The sequence below is a fragment of the Arachis hypogaea genome, chromosome 7 (assembly GCF_003086295.3).
Source record: "Arachis hypogaea cultivar Tifrunner chromosome 7, arahy.Tifrunner.gnm2.J5K5, whole genome shotgun sequence".
Classification (NCBI taxonomy): domain Eukaryota; kingdom Viridiplantae; phylum Streptophyta; class Magnoliopsida; order Fabales; family Fabaceae; genus Arachis; species Arachis hypogaea.
The window spans coordinates 31539608-31548148 of NC_092042.1; the positions used below are offsets into that span (position 1 = coordinate 31539608).

General features: G+C 39.2%; 1 non-coding gene across 1 annotated transcript; it reads left to right on the forward strand.

Annotated features, from left to right (window-relative positions):
- Positions 1-8112: 8112 nt before the first annotated feature.
- LOC112704589 (small nucleolar RNA R71) lies at positions 8113-8220 on the forward strand. Its single transcript, XR_003155206.1, has one exon. It is a non-coding gene; the product is annotated as a small nucleolar RNA R71 (small nucleolar RNA).
- Positions 8221-8541: the final 321 nt, after the last annotated feature.

Below are 8541 nucleotides of genomic sequence, written 5' to 3' on the forward strand. Positions count from 1 at the left end.
ACCAGTCACGCGTACGCGTAGATGGTGAAAATTACAAATGACGCGCACGCGTGGAGTATGCGTACGCGTGGGTTGTTTGTGCTAAAGGCTTAGTTCCAGCACCATTCCCGCTTAACTCTCTATTAAAATTTTATTTTTCACGCACACATGATCGACACGTTTGCGTCAGTGACGCTTGCGCGTCGTGTGCGCTCCTTTTTTTTTTTGAAAAATTCGGTTCCTGGAATAATATAGCTGCATGATCAGAAAATTAGTAAGAACTCAAATAAAATAAATAAGAAAACTACTACTATGAAAAATAGCTAAGGATACGAATTTATCGGGTTGCCTCCCGACAAGCGCTTCTTTAACATCATTAGCTTGACGGTCAGCTCTGCTAGTTCAGCAGATGAGTAGACCTCTGGCGATCAATCTCGCCTCCAAGATAGTGCTTCAGCCTCTGGCCATTCACTGTAAATTTCCTGTCAGAATTCTCTTCTTGTATTTCCACATGACCATACGGTGAAGCTCTTGTAACCACAAACGGTCCTGACCACCGGGATTTCATCTTTCGGGGAAAGAATTTGAGCCTTGAGTTATATAGAAGCACTCTTTGTCCTGGCTTAAAGACTCTGATGGCAATCTTCCTGTCATGTAGTAGCTTGGTTCTCTCCTTATAGAGCTTGACATTCTCATAGGCTGAATATCTGAATTCATCAAGCTCATTCAACTGAAGCATTCGCTTGATTCCTGCAGCTTCTAAATCAAGATTCAGATACCTGACTGCCCAGTAAGCTTTATGCTTCAGCTCAACTGGCAAGTGACAGGCTTTGCCATAGACCAACTGATAAGGGGACATGCCAATGGGAGTCTTGTACGCTGGTATGGCCAGAGAGCATCATCAAGCTTCTTGGAGCAGTCCCTTCTTGAAACACTGACGGTCTTCTCTAGAATCCTCTTAAGTTCCCTGTTGGAAACTTCAACCTGCCCACTTGTCTGAGGGTGATAGAGGGTTGCCACTTTATGACAGACTCCATATCTTAGTAGAAGAGAGTCCAACAGTCTATTGCAGAAATGGCTTCCTCCATCACTAATGAGTGTCCTTGGGACACCAAACCGGCTAAAGATATATCTCTGAAGAAAGCTCATTACCACTTTGGCATCATTGGTGGGCAAAGCCACAGCTTCCACCCACTTGGACACAGAGTCAACTGCTACTAGAATATAGTTGTTTGAATGTGAGGGTGGGAAAGGTCCCATGAAATCAATACCCCACACATCAAACAACTCAACCTCAAGAATCCCCTGCTGTGGCATTTCTTGGTTGGCAGGGAGATTTGTGGCTTTTTCACATCTGTCATCGGCCAGTAAAATTCGCTCTAAAGGACCTTTGTAGCTGTCCTTTCACCACCAAAGTGGCCTCCATACTCAGATCCATAACAATGCTAGAGAATCTGCTACTTTTTTTCATCCGGGACACATCTCTGGATTATTCCATCTGAGCATCTTTTAAAAAGGTATGGTTCTTCCAAAATGTAGTACTTTGCATCAGTCAATAGCTTCTTCACGTGTTGCCTACTGTACTCCCTTGGGATAAAATTCATGGCTTTATAATTTGCAATGTCTGCAAACCATGGAGCCTGCTGAATGAGGAGCAATTGCTCATCTGGGAATGTCTCAGTCACAGCTGTGGGTGGTTGTACTCCTGCTTCAGGCTCAATTCTGGAAAGATGGTCAGCTACTTGATTTTCTGACCCTTTTCTTGTCTTTTATCTCAATGTCAAACTCCTGAAGGAGCAACGCCCATCTGATTAATCTTGGTTTAGAATCCTGTTTGGTTAGAAGGTACTTTAAAGCAGCATGATCAGTATAAATAATAACCTTAGAACCATGTAAATAGGACCTAAACTTATCAATAGCATACACAACAGCTAATAATTCCTTTTCTGTAGTTGTGTAATTCTTTTAGGCATCATTTAACACCCGACTGGCATAGTAAATGACATGTACAAGCTTACCATGCCTCTGTCCTAAAACAGCTCCTATAGCAAAATCACTAGCATCACACATTAATTCAAATGGTAGATCCCAGTCAGGGGGAGCTATAATGGGAGCAGAGGTAAGGTTTGCTTTCAAAATTTCAAAAGCATACAAACAATCAGAATCAAAGACAAAAGGAACATCAGCAACCAAGAGGTTGCTTAGAGGTTTAGCAATTTTAGAAAAATCCTTTATAAATCTTCTATAAAATCCTGCATGACCTAAGAAACTCCTGACTGCCTTAACATTAGTTGGTGGTGGTAATTTTTCAATTACCTCCACCTTTGCTCTATCAACCTCAATTCCCTTACTTGAAATCTGGTGTGCAAGAATAATACCTTCTGTAACCATAAAATGACATTTTTCAAATTTAAAACAAGGTTTGATTCTTGACACCATTTCAATACAAGAGATAAATGATTAAGGTAGGATTCAAAAGAATTACCAAAAATAGAAAAGTCATCCATGAATACCTCAATAAACTTTTTAACCATATCAGAAAAAATTGAAAGCATACACCTCTGAAAAGTTACTGGAGCAATGCAAAGTCCAAAAGGCATTCTTCTGTAGGCAAATACTCCAAAGGGGCATGTGAATGCTGTTTTCTCTTGATCTTGAGAGTCAACTGCAATTTGATTATATCCAAAATATCCATCTAGAAAATAATAAAATGCATGACCAGTTAACCTCTCAAGCATCTGATCAATGAAAGGCAGGGGAAATGATCCTTCCTTGTAGCAGTGTTGAGCCTCTTGTAGTCTATACACATTCTCCATCTCGTGACGGTTCTTGTGGGAATAAGCTCATTCTTTTCATTTTTGATCACTGTCATCCCTCCTTTCTTGGGAACTACCTGCACAGGACTTACCCAAGGACTGTCAGAAATAGGATAAATAATTCCTGCTTCCTATAGTTTCATTACCTCTTTTTGGACCACCTCTTTTATGGTTGGATTGAGTCTCCTTTGTGGTTGCACAACTGGTTTAGCATCATCTTCAAGGAGGATCTTGTGCATACACTTGGTTGGACTAATCCCCTTCAAGTCACTAATGGTCCACCCAAGAGCTATTTTATGGCTCTTGAGTACTGAAATAAACGCCTCTTCCTCTTCAGGCTTTAGGGAAGAGCTAATAATCACTAGATATGAGTCATTCTCACCCAAGAACACATATTTTAGAGAAGGGGGTAAGGATTTGAGCTCAAGCTTGGGGGCTTCCTCCTCTGCTCTAGACGTGTAAACCATAGTCTTATGGGGTGGTGAATTATCAACTTCAACTAATTTATACTCAGAGATAGGATCCAGAATGTCATCAAGCATCTCAGCTTTCAGTACCTCTTGAACAAGTGGTTCAAAAATATGAAGGACCACATGTTCTTCATTGACCCTCAGGGTTAATTTACCGTTTTGTACATCAATCAGAGCTCTACCTGTAGCTAAAAAGGGTCTACAAAGTATAATAGAGGACTTTACCTCCTCTTCCATGTCTAATATAACAAAATCAATGGGAAATATAAATGGTCCTACTTTAACAAGTAAATCCTCAACAACACCCACAGGTAATTTAATAGAAAGATTAGCAAGTTGAAGAGAAATACGAGTGGGTTTTACCTCCTCAATTTGAAGTTTTTTCATCACTGAAAGTGGCATGAGATTGATGCTGGCTCCAAGGTTACATAAAGCTCTCTGAATGGTGACATCCCCAATGGTGCAAGGAATTACAAAGCTCCCTGGGTTTGGCATCTTCTCAGGAAGGTTGTGTTGGATAATGGCACTGCATTCCTTGGTTAACACCATCGTTTCTTGTTCCTTCCAGTTCCTCTTGTGGGTCAACAATTTTTTTCATAAATTTAGCATAGAGAGGCATTTGCTCCAAAGCCTCTGCAAAGGGAATGTTGATCTATAGCTTCTTGAAGATATCTAAAAATTTAGAGAACTGCTTTTCTTTTGAAGCCTTCTGAAGTCTCTGAGGATATGGCATTTTTGGCTTGTATTCAGGAGCCTTTGGCAATGTAGGATATGTGTCTAGAGAGTCAGGGAATAGGTTGTCTGCACGCTTTGTGGGGGAGTGCTCCACTTCTTCCTTTTTCTCCTCTGGAGCTTTCTTTTCAACTAGCTCTTCATCAGCCCTTGTCTCAGAGCTAGCTGTTTTACCACTTCTCAATTGAATAACCTTGCAGTCTTCTCTTGGGTTCACCATTGTATCACTTGGAAATGTACTTGCAGATCTCTCAGGTATTTGCTTGCTCAGCTGGCCCATTTGTACTTCCAAGTTTCTAATGGAGGCTCTGGTTTCCTGCATAAAACTCCTCATCATCTCCCAATTAGAATCTTCCTTGGACTTAGAGTTGGCCTGCTGAGGCTGAGATTGGCGGTTATTGTAATTGTTCTATTGGAAGCCTCCCTGAGAATTATTGTTGAAATTCTGAGGTCTCTGAGGTTGGTCTCTCCACCCAAAATTTGGGTGATTTCTCCATCCTTGATTGTATGTCTAAGAATAGGGGTCATTATTGGGATTTCTAGAACCGATCCCCATGTAATTAACCTGTTCAGAAGAGGACTGAGTATAATCATAGTTGTCATTCTGCACTAAATGTCCTTCCATGTCATAAGAGATCTCTTGAGGTGGATTTTGGGTGTTGATAGCTGAGACTTGCATGCCACCCATGTGTTGAGTAAGTAGATTTATTTGCTGAGACATAAGCTTGTTCTGAGCCAGAATAGCATTAAGAGCTTCCACTTCCATGACACCCTTCTTCTGAGGAGTCTCAGAGTTCACAGGATTCCTGTTAGATGAGTATAAATATTGGTTGCTGCAACTAATTCAATAAGCTCAATAGTCTCCTCTGGTGTCTTCTTCTTGTGCAATGAACCTCCTACAGAATTATCTAGGCACATCTTGGACATTTCACCCAAGCCTTCATAAAAGATGTCTAGTTGAGTCCATTTGGAGAACATGTCAGGAGGGCATTGCCTAGTCAGTAGCTTGTACCTCTCCCAAGCTTCATACAAAGTCTCACCATCCTTCTACCTGAATGTCTGAACCTCCATCCTAAACTTAGTCAGCTTCTTTGGTGGGAAAAATTTTGTGAGAAACTCAATAACCACCTTGTTCCAAGTATCCAAACTCTCCTTGGGTTGGGAATCTAGCCATAGCTTTGCTCCATCCCTCAGAGAAAATGGGAAGAGCATAAGTTTGTATACATATGGGTTTACTCCATTTGTCTTCACAGTATCACAAATTTGCAGAAAACTAGAAATAAACTGATTTAGGTCTTCGTGGGGAAGACCATGATACTGGCAGTTTTGTTGCACTAGGGTAACCAGTTGAGGCTTTAACTCAAAGTTGTTCGCACCAATAGGAGGCACCACGATGCTTTTTCCATAAAGATCTGCAGTAGGAGAAGAGTAAGATCTAAGCACTCTCTTTTGTTGCTCATTCCCATTAGGGTTTGCCGCATTGGCATTCTCAGTATTAGTCGGATCCATAGTGGATTCTGCAGCCTTGTAAAGTCTTGCTTGTTGTAAATGCCGCCTGAAAGTCCTTTCAGGTTTAGGATCAAAGCCTAATAAATGTTCTTTGTCTCTGTTCCTGCGCATAAACAAACAAAAAACAAGAAAGAATGGGAATCTCTACGTCAGAGTGCAGAGAATTCCCAGTGAGGTAACCTGTGTAAAGAGATAAAAATATTAAATAAAATAAATAGAAGAAAAATAATAAATAGGTAACACCAAACTTAATTTCAGAAATTAAGAAAAATATTGGTGCTATTTATTTATTAAAATTTTTCTTTTTTTTTTTGAATTTTTTTCGAAATGTTTTTTTAAAAATAGATTTTAATAAAATTAAAAATAAAATGCGTAATCTAAGCAATCAAACAACTGATAGTTGTTAATCACTATCAATCCCCGGCAACGGCACCAAAAACTTGGTGCGGTATTTTACAACCCACACTACTAACTGGCAAGTGCACCGGGTCGTACCAAGTAATACCTTACATGAGTAAGGGTCGATCCTACGAGGATTGATGGATCAAGCAACAATAGCATTTGATAGGATTAGTTAGGCAAGCAGAAAATGGTTTTGAGATATTCAAAAAGCATTAAATAGTACTTTAAAATTTTCAGAAAGCAAGTAGCAATGAGTTGGGAATAAAATATTTAAGAAAGCTGTTAAGATTTCAGAGTTATCTAATTTCCGGATTAACTTTTATTTCTAATTAATTTAATCATGCAAGATTTAATTTCATGGCAAACTATATGTGACTAGACCCTAATTCCTTAGACCTTCCTAGTCTCCTCTAAAATTCATTAATTGCCAATTCCTTGGTCAATTAATTCCAATTAGAGGTTGATGATCAATTTCTAGTCTATATGCCAAAAGAATCCTAATTATCCACAAATAAGGGGATTATATGTCACATATCCCATTAAATACAAATAATTAAAAATTCAGTATAATGTGTTTTCAAGTTGTTGTTCAAGTAAAGAGCTTTTCCAAGTTTTATAAAAACTCAATTAGAACATGGGTCATACTTCCGTTCCACCCATATTCTAAAAAAAAAGAATAAAAACAATTATTGAAATATAATTCAAGACATGAATTAAATTAAAAAGATCAAATGAATCAATCCATGAAAATAGATAGAGCTCTTAACCTTAACAATGGAGGATTAGTTGCTCATGGTTCAGAGAAGAAAAGTAAGGGTTCTGTAACAATGTGTGTCATGTCTAAATGTACAACGTTCCTATTTATAACTAATCATAATAATAATTTTTTAAAATCTAATTCTCTAAAATTAAAAATAATATCTTTTCCTAAAAATTCAGATTTGAATTTAAATTTGAATTAATTATCAAGTCTTCAGTTGATGGGTGGGGACCACTTGTTTGTCCATTCTGCAACTTTTAATCTGTGTTTTCTGGGCTGGAAACTGAGTCAAAATGCGGCCCAAAATCCACGCCACTGATTTCTGTAAATTCTGCAGATCGCGCACGTCACGTGTACGCATCGCTGGTCTTCCTCGCAAGTCACGCGGACGCGTCGATGAGCAAATCTTCAATTTACACGTACACGTCAGTCACGCGCACGTGTCGCTATGAATGCTTCCAGATCACTGCACGCGTCAAGTACGCGTGTGCATCGCTCCTCGCAGCCATCTCTTTTTGTTCTTATGCTGTGGAAACTCCATCAAATTCCGTCGAATGCTACCTGAAATAGATAAAATTGCCCAAGACTCAAAATAGCATCCATAGTGTCTAAAATATAATTAATTCTTAATTAAACTCAACAATTTAAGTGCAAATTCACTAGGAAAAGATAGACAAGATGCTCACGCATCAATGGCCTTACACTCTCTTTTGGGATTCTCTTCTGTATTGCTTGGGAGAGTACTAAGAGGAGTTTCAGTAACTCTTTTACTCAGCTGACCCACTTGTCCCTCCAAATTTCTGATGAAGGACCTTGTTTCAGTCATGAAACTGAGAATGGCCTTAGATAGATCATAGATTATGTTTGCTAGGCTAGAGAGGCTCTGCTCAGAATTCTCTGTCTGTTGCTGAGAAGATGATGGAAAAGGTTTGCTATTGCGAAACTTATTTCTCCCACCATTATTGTTGTTGAAGCCTTGTTGAGGCTTTTGTTGATCCTTCTATGAGAAATTTGGATGATTCCTCCATAAAGGATTATAGGTGTTTCCATAGGATTCTCCAATGTAATTCACCTCTTCCATTGCAGGATTCTTAGGGTCATAAGCTTCTCCTTTAGAGGAGGCTTCTTTAGCACTGCCTGATGCAGCTTACAATCCAGTCAGATTCTGAGAAATCATATTGACTTGATGAGTCAATATTTTGTTCTGAGCTAATATGGCATTTAGAGTATCAAACTCAAGAACTCCTTTCTTCTGAGTCATCCCATTATTCACATGATTTCTTTCAGAAGTGTACATGAACTGGTTATCTGCAACCATCTCAATGAGTTCCTATGCTTCTACAGGGGTTTTCAGATGAAGAGATCCACCAGCAGAATGGTCCAATGACATCTTGGACAATTCAGACAGACCATCATAGAATATACATATGATGCTCCATTCTGGAAGCATGTCAGAAGGACACCTTTTGGTTAATTGCTTGTATCTTTTCCAAGCTTCATAGAGGGATTCACCTTCCTTCTGTTTGAAGGTTTGGACTTCCACTCTAAGCTTGCTCATCTTTTGAGGTGGAAAGAATTTGGTCAAGAAAACATTGACCAACTTGTCCCAAGAGTTTAGGCTTTCTCTAGGTTGTGAGTTTAACCATGTTCTAGCTCTGTCTCTTACAACAAAGAGGAAAATCATAAGTCTGTAGACCTCGGGATCAACCCCATTGGTCTTAACAGTATCACAGATTTGCAAGAATTTAGCTAAGAACTGATGAGGATCTTCCGATGGAAGTCCATGAAACTTGCAATTCTGCTGTATTAGAGAAACTAATTGAGGCTTAAGCTCAAAGTTGTTTGCTCCAATGGCAGGAATTGAGATGCTTCT